At 41.8% G+C, this 12270-nt stretch overlaps 1 protein-coding gene across 3 annotated transcripts in view; it reads left to right on the top strand.

The window, feature by feature from the left end:
- GPRIN2 (G protein regulated inducer of neurite outgrowth 2) overlaps positions 1–12270 on the top strand; it is a 43197-nt gene that overhangs the window by 16559 nt on the left and 14368 nt on the right. Inside the window, exon 1 of one of the 3 annotated variants that reach the window (XM_010400859.4) lies at positions 5685–6070. The exons of 1 other annotated variant lie outside the window; for it this stretch is intronic. The gene's annotated coding sequence lies outside the window, so the exon portion shown is untranslated. Of the gene's footprint in view, positions 1–5684; positions 6071–6092; positions 6352–12270 lie in introns of those variants that run through there. One more of the 3 variants, XM_010400860.4, reaches the window with a different exon arrangement.

Genomic DNA, 12270 nt, shown 5'->3' with positions numbered 1-12270 from the left:
TCACTCTGGTGCACTGGTTGCACAATAATTTAGTCTGTTTCATTTAACTAAGGATCATCGTGCCTCTTATGAGACTGGTCCACTATTGGCAGCCACAGGGACTAGGCCCAGATCCCCTTCAAATTCCCCCCAACTTTCCTGAAGCCTCTGTCCTCTCTTTTCTTTCTATCATGTTCTCTCCCCTGCATATCCTGGGTGAAGTCAGGGAGAGCAGTATAAGCAGCTCCTGCTGCATGGGGCAGAAATGGGCACAGATATGTTGCCCAGGCCTGTTGTCCAGGAAAACGGAGCCTGGATTAGGAATTTTGAATGGAGCTGACCCACAGGCCATGAGACCGATAGCTACAGTATGATGGCTGTGGTCTGAGTTGTTTGGGAATATTGCCAGTTACATGGGAGAGCAAAGCCTCTCTTTGGAGCTGCAGAGCTGTGTTTTTCCAAGGTGCATGAGGGCAAATCATGCTCCCAGGTTGCAGTACGTTCCTCTTGAGTAGTGTTTTCCTTTGAGCTTTCCCCAGCTTCTCACTGATCCCATTTCATCATTTTACATGTGGGAATTGAGGCATCAAAGTTCAAGTCTTTATTTAGATGCTTAACTCCCATTAAGTAAAGCAAACTGTCTCTCCAGCTTTGTTCATAGCCCTCAGCCCTGGGCACCAGTTAACATCTAGAACAGACTCTGATACTTTGTTGTCCAAAGACCAAGTAATTTTTTTTTAATGACACCAATTGCAAAAGTAGACCAAGGAGATTTCGTATATACATGAATGTGGTTTTGAAAAAAAGTCAGATCCAAATTTGCAAGAGTGTCTTGGCAGGCAAGTCACATAAGGAAAGAATTAGTGGTGACTTCTCAAAGTCTGGTGTTTTGTAGTGGGTTTTTTTTTCTGGAAACAGGCCCTGGGAGCTCTTCCTGCTTATGTGGTCCTGGCTTGCCTCCTTTCCAGTTGAGAGTACAGAACAGCTGGAAGACTAGCAATCAAATGCAGGGCGAAGCTAAACGTGATTAAATTATCAAAAAGGCCAAAGCCTTTATTGTGTGAAAGGCAGCTTAAAGCTACCCCAAAACTGGCCTGAAGGGTTGGGTTTTTTTGGTGCAATAATTTATTGCTTTTTGCTAATGGATATTAAGGAAGTGTAGGGAAGACATTCTGGTGGTTGTGCATGGGAGGAAATGACCTCTGGGAGAAGTTGAGCCGAGTGTCCATGTGATAGTCCCTTGATTTAAGAGATGTAAGGGTTTGTGCAATATCATCTTTGGCTTATTACAAAACATGCTTAAAAAAGGGCACTTGTTTTCATTCTCCATAAACAACTGTTCTATTTGTTTGATAACCAAACTAAAAATAGTGCTGTGTAGAGATTTGCTAAGTCTTTGCAATATATGAGATTGTTTGTATCAGTGGGCTGCCTTGCTAACTGCCAAGGTAAAATAAAGGCAAAAGAACCGGTCTGCTGTGTTGAGAAAGCTGCTCTTATATCCAAGATGAAAAAGAAAGGAGATGACAGAGCTCAAAACCACCAGTTTTCACAGGTCTAAAAATTCCGACAAAAGCTTTCAAAAAGATTAATTCTGCAAAGAAGAGCACTGCATCTATGTTGCTCCTTGAAAAAAGCCATGTCAGTGGTGTTACAGCATTACTCCCAATGAAGCTAAATGTAGGTGACCTGGCAGATTTCATGGAGACTTTATGAGATAAACCCACACAAATCATTGTCCTTTTCCCAGAAAAATAAAATTGCAAAATAGAGGCTTGTTCAGAGACCATGCCTGCTATAATTGGGATGTCTAACCAGCAGTAATCTTCTCCCAGGCACAAGAAGCAGAACTTGTCTCTATGCTTGTTGGATAGAAACACTCTATATAGTGTTTATGTTTATACCCAAAGTTCTATTATATAGAGTGTTTATAGACAAATTAGGTTGACAGATGTGTCAGACATGGCACATAGCCTAATGGAATGATATTTGTGTGTATCTGTCAAAAGACAGAAAAGGTGGTGGTGATTAACTGGACAGTTTGAAGTTAATGTGATATCACTTATCTGACAGAAGTGCTTTCTTTACAGAACTGTTAGAAATAACAGTGCTGTTTATGTCAAATGGAAGGGGATGGTCAGTTTCATGTTTTTAAACAGTCTCAGGTGCATTTCAGTTGCCTCAAGTGTGTGCATGAACACTTGCTCTGCTAGCTCTTACACCAGACTTACTGGAATTATTTTGGGTGCCTGAGGATAAGCAAAAACTGAAAATTGGCATTGCATACAGAATGCCAATTTCAATAAGGGACAAGGAGTATCTGGAGTGGAGAGCTTCTGACTGGTTATAAGCATAGAAAAAGTTAAATTTGCCCATGCTGCATTAGTTATTGTCTTGAAGGCTCTCTCAGACTGTGCTAAGGCGCTGTTATTCTTCAGAAACACTCGAAAATACTTTACAATGGAGTTATCCAAAACCTGATCCAAATTGGCTGTGGCAGATGACATTCAGGCAAATGAGCAGTGTTACCCTCAAGACAGCATATTGTTCCTGGAGGGCTGCCTTATTGTGGAAGACTAGAACATATCCCAGAAATGCATTAAGATAAAATCTGTCTGGTTGAAGGTGCAATTTCACTGGCTTAAGTGGCTTTGCATCAACAGACAACAAGTATCAGCCTTCCAGGGTTTGCATGCAGAGCCCCCAGCCACAGATGTAAACAAATTGCAAGCAGTGTTTGTGGGCACTCAAACCTGCCTGCCCAAAGAGCAGCAGAGCTCGGCAGGTTCAGGCCTGATGGAGAAGGCACAGTCTGGGCAGGGCCAGGTCGCCCACCTGGCAGGAAAAAGTTGCTCTAAATGACAGCAGACGAGGCAGTGCAAGAAAAGACTGTGGGGTTATAAATGGGAAGGGGTGAGAGAAGAGCTTCAGTACAAGGTTTTAGGTCTCATGTGGAGGCACCAAGCAACCAGGATGGTTTTCCTACCCCATTTCCTCTTCTGAAGAGGAGTAGATGGCCAAAGTGTGCCAGTGAATTTTAGGTTAAATAAAGGGCTTTTGGGTTAGGACTGGACTTCTTCTGTCTTGAACGTGGAAGCCCTGGTCCCCTGGATGGAGACTGACAAAAGCTGGCCTGCAGGTCTGACAGCTCTGCCTGGTGGTGCCCTTCTTCAGCAGGCAAGAAGAGCTGACTGCCTTTCCTCACACGAGGTGACTCAAAGTCAAGGGGCTGGTGGCTTGCTTTCATATGACCCTCAAGCACCCAAATCAGCAAACAGTAATTTTGAAAGCTTTCTTCCATGGCTGGGTGTAGGACTTTAATTTCATGAAATTAAACACATTGTCATATGTCTAAGCCCTGGGTGGAGTTCTCAGGAAAACACGAATGCTAGTCAGGCTGAGACACAATGGCAGAACTGTTCTGAAATCATCCTCTTGAAAAATCATGCTTTCCTTCTTATCAAAAGAAATTTATCAGCATTGTCTGGATTTGGCCTAATGGATCTGTAGGCTACTGATTTCTCAGCTTCCTTTAACTATCAGCTTCCTAAAGGAAGATACAACAATAAATTCTCCAAATCTGAATTTGAGGCAGTTTTACACGTGTTCTAATCAAATGTAGAATGAGAAAGCTGTATGCCAATTGCATCATTACTGATGCCCAGATTTGTGACCTGTTGATGTAAAAGTTGGTCACCAGTATCTTCCAGTAAGCACATTTTGATGCTTTTCATGAAAATAGTCAACCTTGCTGGACATAGAAAATCTGGTACAAGAGAGCCCCGCAAGTTCCCTCTGTAAAGAGTTTAGGGGAAAAGCTAAGTGCAGTATTGTCCTCTCATTGTATCTTTTATATGATCTTCTGATGTCATTTGAGCAACTTGGGACTCATTTGGGAGATGCATTGGAGTGGAAGGGTCATACTGAGTTGTTCCATGGCTGGCCACTGGCACTGGAACAATGTTGGAGTAGCTGCAAATGCCAGGAGTGTGTTTCACCCTGTCAGCCAAAGATCTTTTGCTGGAATAAGGAAGGAAGCTGTAGAGTTGCTCTCTCCCTGCAGCACCACTGCAGTCCTATACCATGGGATGGGAAGAGTCACCTGGGCAAGATCCTGGGCCAGCAGGAATGCTGATAAGGATGTGCTGAAAGGGACAGGTTCAAGGAACTTCTGTTTCTGGCCTGGCAGGAAGGATGTCAAGGTCAGTGCAAAGAGCTGACTGCAAGTGCCTACTCTGCTTCACTGCTGTAATACATGGCGGGTAAAATAACGCAGCCAGAAAGCTGCTGCTGGCCCGTGTGTGGCTCTTAACCCCTGAAATGCTTCCTAACCTGCAGCCTGAGGGTGTGATTGCTCAGTGAGTCTGTGGGGGTGTGCATCTTAGGAACAAAGCCTGGAAGCACATAGGAGATTACTGTCTTTGCAGCCCATTCTGAAGACTCGGGGAGCAATTGTACGTTCCTAAAAGTGTTGGGGAGGGGTCTTGATCCCCCTCTCTCAGCTGATCGAGGCCTGATGGGAGGGTATTGGTGAAAGCTTAGGAACAGAGAACTGCTCTAAGTGGTTTACAAAAATTATTAACTGCTCCCTGGACAGAAAGAAAGAGGACTTGAAAGGTTTCTTTTCTGATGTTTTGGTATCCTTCTCTTTGCCCCATTAGAGATCCAATGGGGATCTCTGCCTTGTGTGAAGTTCTAAATGGAAGGAATAGGCCAGAAAGAAATAAAAGCAGCTCAAAATGCAGAAACTTGGAGTGGTCCTTGGGAAAGGACTGAGTGTAGCCCCTCGTAAAGACGAGTGGAAGGGGAGATTCTGTACAAAAATGGGCCACTGTGGATGGGGACAAGGCTCCTCTGGTCACATCTGTCCTTGATGTTCCCTGATGCACCACAGGTCACACCTGGCAGCTTGGAGGACCTGTGTGCTTGTCTCCTCAAGGCAGGATATTCCTGCTGGGCAAGGATGGGGTGGGGGATGCTCAACAGCAGCACCCTGGGGACCCTGCCCATGCCTGGGTGAGCCCCTGTGTCAGGCTGAGTGCAAGGACATGGTGCTGCCTCTATGTTTGTGTGCAGGGAGGGCAGCTGGCCACAGCCTCCAGCAGGCTGGGATCCCCTGAGGGTTGCAGTACCACAGGGGTGAGGATGGCCACAGTCAGTGGGCAACTATGAGCCCAGAAATAGCTGTGCCAGGTGTGGGAGAGAGGGATAGCACAAATGGGAGCCGTGTGGGAGGGCAGCCTCAGCTGCGAGCACCCAGATATGTGTGCTGACACAAACTCTTTGGAAGTCACTTTGTTCAACTAATATGTCTTTTGCACTAGAAAATGTATTCTAAATTATGTCCTGTTTGGTACAAGCTAGATAATTATCTCTAGCATTTTTCCACTTCTCCCTGCTCAGCACGAGGGACTCACTCTTCACAGTCCATGGATACATGCTTGTTCCCAGTCTGTGCCTACAGGACTGGTGCAATCTGGCCTTGGGGTTTGATTTGTTTTCTTTCTGGTTGCTCCACATTACCAGCAGCAATGGGTGTTTCCTACTGGTGATTTCACCTTTATATGAGGGTTGATATTGAACACATACAGGATGCCCTGGCCCAGGAGTCAGTTCCTTTGTATACCTTTCATCATTTTCCTTTAACCTTTACAATTTTATTCCTCCCCCTCTGCTCCTCCTCTTCCTGCCCCTGTTTGCCTCCCCTCCCCGTGCTTCCCTGGTGGCATTGCCAGCTCTGCACAGGCCCCGTTTCTCTAATCAGATGAAGCTGCAGGATTATCTCTCTCCCTCCCTCCTAGGCTCCATTTTATTTCCTCTCCAGCCAAGGGGGAAGCCAGGAAGGGGTGCCTCGTCGAGGCAGAGGGAACCCCATCTCCCAGTCTCTTGCCTTTGATGCTCCCTAACAATCCCACCTCCTTCCTGTTATCATATGCTCACCTTAGTGTCAACAGCATCAGACGGATCAAGGAGAGGAAATCTGAACTCTTTGGGCTTTTGTTCTCCTCAGACTTCTGAGCACCTATTTTTAAATACCCTCCAAGTAACTTGTGCAGGGAAGCTGGATGTGCAATCTCTGAGTAGGGGGAAGGTAAGGACCACGGAAGTCATGTACTGCCCGTTCTCTCGTCTCCTGTAAGGACACCGAGTCCGTCCTCTCTGTTTTGCCAGGAGAGTAACAAAGCAGATGAGGGGAAGGGAAGGGAGAGGAGCTGCACAGAGACAGACTCAGGCTTCTGCAAGTGCTGTGTTGGCAGCAGGGGTTTGATAGCTGGACTGAAAATCCCAGGAAATGGTAGCTTTTCTCTTTTTCTAAAATGATGGGAACTATGACTCTGCACTTTAATTGAATTTAATGTAGTTCTGTAGAAGGTGGGTTTTTGTGCTGATGTCTTTCACTTACATGTGCATGTTTGTGTTTTAGTAAGTGTTCCCAGAATATACATGTCACTGTTTTTTTGGGGGAGAAAAACCCCCATAAGCTTGTTCATCTTATTCCTCTGCACATCTGTGAGTTTATGAAGATGCTTTTTTGATTATCTCTTTTGTATATGTTAGGGTCTGGATTCTAAAAATAAGAGAAAATAGTAAATTGTATTGCTTTAAATTTCTACCTTTTAGTACTAATATGCCAGAGAATGGTTTACCTTGCTGCTTTCCACCATGTGTACCATGTGTTTTTTAAATTCTTAAGAATATCCTACACTAGAAAAATCTGAGGAATATTTCAGTGCTTTCTGTATATCAGCTGTTTTATACTTTTCCTTCCTAGATAAATGATTGATTGCTATTTAGAATGGCAAATAAAATTTTTCTCTTAAACCAAAACATGTCTTTTCCAAAGTCACAGATTTGGTTTGGCTTTTTATTGTCACTAGATTAAGTATTTTATATCAGAATCCTTAGTAGAATACTATTTTGTGTGTATGTTGTGATTAAAAGCAAGAGTCTATGATGATGCACTCCTGGATTTTAGGGGAGGAGGTTTAAAAGGGAAGGGCAGCAAGCAATTATTTCCATTTAGAGAACTCTAAGCATGAAAGGTGATGGGAAAGGTAGCCATGAGATAAATATATTTTGCAAGATGTTGATCTTGTACATAAATAAGATGGAGCATAGGTAGATGAAAATTGACCTCTCTTCCATTGACTCATGCTTCAAAGTAATCATCTGGTACAAAAATATAAAAACATCAGTGGTTTTCTTGCACCAAGGCATTGATGAAAGCTTGCAGACAGTTGTTTGCATGTTTTAGTGTATGTCTGACTAGACTGTAGTACGACATAGATTGTAGTAAGATCTGTTTGGAGGCCTCTGCATGGAGTCTTTGTGTAAAACAATTAGGTTTTGTGAAGTTTTCATTTAGGAGGGTGGATTAGATGAGAGCTTTATGTTTTCATGTTGTGTCTTGGTTACTCTGTAAACTTCTCCACTTACCGGTTTTGTTGATTTTTATTGTCCAGACATTTTATCTTAACTGTATTCCAGAGAAAGCTGCAATTGCAATTTAGTTTATCTGACAGCTATTCAGGGCTGCATAAACAAGAGCAGTAAACTGTCTATGGCCTTGTGGTGTCAGAGCTCGTTTATAGTACCCAATGTGATAAATTTCCATCAGATAACAGTGCCAAATCCACATTTTTCCTTCCATAGTAAACTATGCATATTCAAACTGCACTTGAAAAATAAAAGTGTATGAGAGAGGATAGAACAGAGGAAAATTGTTATTGATAATCATTAGACTTCTGAAGTTTGATTTTCTTTCTTGCCTGTTAAGGGCAATGACAAAGGGTAAACTGGAGGTAGCTTTTACCCACTGCAGATGAGCAGAGGTATTTGCTGTACCAGTGAGATAATGTTACACCTGACTGCAGGCAGGTAAATTCTGAGCAGAACACCAACAAAATCCTGTTTCTTCTCCAGTGGACTCTTCTGGAGGTTAGAGAGACTGAATTGTTCATTCCTTTGCCCTGGAGTTAATGTTTTTAAATGAGGATGGAATGTACTTCACTGGTGCCTTGTATTTGGATATTGCAAGCTGTTACACAGTTTCCAGGAGAATGCAACCTAGGGATGATGCTTTCCAAGGCTAGGGACTTGACAGAGACCTGTTAATGGTATTTGTTCTGCAAGTATTTTTTCCAATTAATCAGAAAAAAATCTTATTTTAGTTATCATACCAGTATTTTTGTTGCTGCAAGTATCTTTGGCAAGTGTGTGATATTTCATTGCTTGTAGTCGGAAACCATCCTGGCCCAAGAGCAACAGTACAGAGCAACAAGAGCAGGAATCATAGGCTGCAAATGATGTTGCACTTTACTTTCCTTGTCAGCCTTGAACTCGTGTCTTTTTCTCAATCTCCACAAATCTCTTTTTTTTTTTTTTCTTCAAGTCATTTCTCATGGCCATGAGCACACCATAGGGACTGCAGGCACTGGCCTTTTAGTTAATTCTTGCAGTTTATTGTACAGAAATAAGAGGTTTTTAACTGGTGCAAACAGTAAAGCTGTATGCATTCACAGTATCTCTCTGGGATATTAAGATTCTGGAAGATGTGAGTTATCCAAACTCTGAACAGCCTTTTTTTTTTTTTTTTCAGAGAGGCCTGGGGGCAGTGTTTCAGTGGTGGGAGAGAGATCTTTTCTGTAAAAGCAAAATGAGGGAGAGACGGAAAATGTTGGAGTGGTCAGGAATATCTGCATGAGGGATACAGTGAGAAGGCAGTGAACCAAAAACTACTACTGAGCTTTTCTCTGGTTTAGACCATTTGATGCAATATTTCCTACAGATGCCTTAACAATTGAATTAATCTCTAGCTATGCAGCTGGTAGTTCATATGGATGTTAAGAACTGTCCTTTAGGAGTATTCTCTGATTGCTTAGGGGATTGTTGGGAAGAAGATGGTCTCTTCCATTTAGAAAAGCTGTTAGAGTTCTTTAGAATAAAGTTCCACTCTGAGAAATTATCTTTAGCAACAGGAACCACAAAACAAAAAAAAATCACTTTGGGGCTGCTTAGGTAGATGTGCTCAGAGCAAGGTGGATGTGCTCAGAGCATGGGAATTGGGTCAAGCCAACTAAATGAAGCTGACATCAGCCAGGTCTTTCCTAGTTTGGTGTGTGAGCATTAAGCATGTGAGATATATCAAAGCATCATTCTGCACCAAAAATAGCTTAATAAGAAAGATCACCTTTAAACTGGTCTGTGCCTGTGTGGGGGAGTTCTTGCAAAATGATGGCTTAACTTGTGAACAGTGTGGATTTAATACAAAGCAGAGAAAGGAGCAGGAGTATTTCTCCATCTGCAGAATATTTCCTAATTAAGCTTTAGCAAGGGCACACCTGAGTGTGCAAATGAAGGTTAATGGGATTGAGCAGTTGTAAGACCTTCATTTGACTTGCAGAGCTTTACTCCAGTCAACAGTGCAGAAGAACGACAGAACCCAGATCATCTGAGCTGAAGCGAAAGATCCAATTCCTTTTCAGCTCAAACTAAGCAAACCTGACATGCAAATTGGAGAGATGATGAATGCACAAAGCCACCCTAGCTCTCATAAACTGGATGGTTTTTTTTAGACTTTTAAAATTTTTGCCTTCTGCAAATAATCTGCTGGGCAAGTTCAGTGTTTATGACTGAACAGAGTAGATCAGTACTTCTTGAAACATCAAGGGAAAACATCCATCTTGTTATAGCAGTTTTATTTGGTTCTCAATTGCCTCTAAACTGTGAAAGGGGTGGAGTGATTTTGTTGATTTAGTAACAAGAGAGGTGCTAATAGATTGAAAAGAAACTTTTGGAGTCACTGCCTTCTTCCAATATGTCACCTTTTGTGTAGAATACGGGGATCACCTTTGTGCTTCCTTTCCAAAGTCATTCCTGTCTCGTTTCAGTGAAAGGTATAGGTTCCACTAATCAATTAAAAGTGGTTCAGTATTGCAAAATGGCTGCACATTTCAGCTTCTCAGGTTGAGAAGGTACATTCATTGGCAATGACATTCATTGGCACTGACAGATAAAAGCACATATTTGTGAAAAGAATAAAAAAACTCATTGGATCATCCATTTTTGAAGGGACCTTGTCAATTCATCTATTCCAGTCTCCTGCTCAGAGCAGAGACAACTATGAGGTCAGATCAGATTTCTTAGGGTTTTGTGAGTCTTGAATATGGTCAAACCAGTGTTTGAAAAGTGAAGAATTCCTGTAGCAGAGACTTTATTCTTTATAATCAGTATCTTGCTGGTAGCAGTTAACAGCACATGCCTGAAGAGTTATTCTCTAGTTGTCCATGTCACACAGGTGGGATCTTCCTCTATCCAAATGATGACAGGAACTGAATTATCTTGCGGCTCTTGAGTTGTTCCAAATTTATACCTCAAAACTTTGGGATTCTGACATTATTAAATGTTAATAAGGAAGTAGAGACTTCTGCAGCTCAGTTTATGATTGAGATTAACCAAGAGGAGGGGAAATTTGCTTGTTTACATAGAGAAGGGTGTAAACATTAGTTCTAGAGGAAGTTCTTCACATACTTGGATTTGACAAAGTATTTGCAAACTTCAGTCTGCTGCTTTGAACTGTTACTGTACTCTGTCTTGGGTTTTCTCTCCTTAAGGTCTCTGGTTTCAAACAAGCTTTGGGAGGCAGGGGCTCTCCTCTAGCCAAGCTCTAATGTTTTTCTCTCAGTCCTGGGAGAGTAGGGAAATGCTCCCTTTCATCCCTTGCAGATGTTTTCTGAAAACTGTAATAGTTTTCTAACTACAAAACTATAAAACTGTAATAGTTAATATAAAGAGAATAGTTTCCCACATAAGTCTTATTCGACCACAGATGAATTGAGACAGTTGCTTTTCTGAGACAGACATTGCACTTTGACATAATGTATTTTAATGACAAAACACCAAGTTGGAAATGAAAACTTATTCTTCCCATATTCCTTGTTTAAATAGTTTCAAAGCTACCTCATACCACAATGGCACCTTTTAACAATGCTATGAAACATGATTAGCTAGTCCTCTTTTTAGTTCTTTTCAATCCTCAGCCCTTTGGATACAGGTTGCCAGCTCTTTTCCAGGATGTATAAAAGACAGCCTGCAGTGTGAACTGAAGGCTTAAATTAGTCACAGAATCTCTTTTTCATGAGAAGTTCATCATAGTAAATAAAAGCCTACAAGTGCATGTGGCACTGCAGGACAACGTGGTCTGCAGTTGTGACAACTCTGCTTAGAAATGTTTAATGAAACTGCTTATAATAATTAATCATTGCTACTTAATATGCCATGCATATACAATATACTTGTTAGCATGCACATTGTAGAGAGATTATATATATACAACACCTAATTTGAGAAACTCTGCTGAGCCTGAGTATTTGAAATCCTTGAGATTCCTTACCCTCACTTGATGCTAGAAAGTTGCAGGGGGTGCTTTAAGCATGCTTCTGCGGACCAGGTAGTGTCTGAACTTTACTGGTAAGGTGAGTTTTCTGCAAGTGCAACAAGAATTTCCTGTAGAGATGCTCTATTTATTTCTTTCAATCCAAATATTACAAAAGAAGGGCTGGAATGCATTATCTTCAGCGTCTTATATTTAATATCTTTTATTCTGGGATTTGAGCATGCTCTACAATCATGAATTAAGCCTTTAAATACCTACATCAGGGGCTTCTGCATCTAATCTCTGAGTCACAGATGAGTAAACTGAGTCACAAAGGGAATGACTTGCTCAAGGTTATACACTGTGACAGTGAGCACAGACAGAATTAGAAAGCAATTGTTTCCTCTTTCTAATTACTGAGCAATTGTTTCTTTAAATTCTGGAAGCCAGTTTTCTGTCAGCCTACAATGCAGAAGTCAGTCTTTTCTTACCACCACTGAGAGCAGCTTCTGGAGGTAGATGGATTGTGGTTTTGAATTCTTCTTTTCTGCAAGGTTTTGTGTACAGTTCATAAATGCTGTTATTTAAATAACGAATTGAAGGGCATTTTGTGGCCCTGGTGTAGTGTTCAATCACAGGGAAAAACAAGGCAGCAAGAAATGAAGGTAAATTTCTAGGTCTTGCTAGATAAGTTGGCAGGTTTTTCTAGGTAGGAAAGAGATTCAACTATTACGTGTTGAAGAATAATGAGCCATCTTTAATTGTTTTGGTGAGGCATCCTTCAATCTTAAATATTGTCTTTATCCTAATGGAGATGTTTGGAGACCTTCAGATTGCTATTACTGTTGTTTATATCACCATTATTCCTGTTTGATGCTGCTGTGGGAACTGCCATCCTTCAATTAAGGATGATATGT

Source organism: Corvus cornix, chromosome 6, assembly GCF_000738735.6.
Source record: "Corvus cornix cornix isolate S_Up_H32 chromosome 6, ASM73873v5, whole genome shotgun sequence".
Taxonomy (NCBI): domain Eukaryota; kingdom Metazoa; phylum Chordata; class Aves; order Passeriformes; family Corvidae; genus Corvus; species Corvus cornix.
Note: the sequence above shows the minus strand (reverse complement) of the source record. Positions and strands in the feature narration are given on the sequence as shown.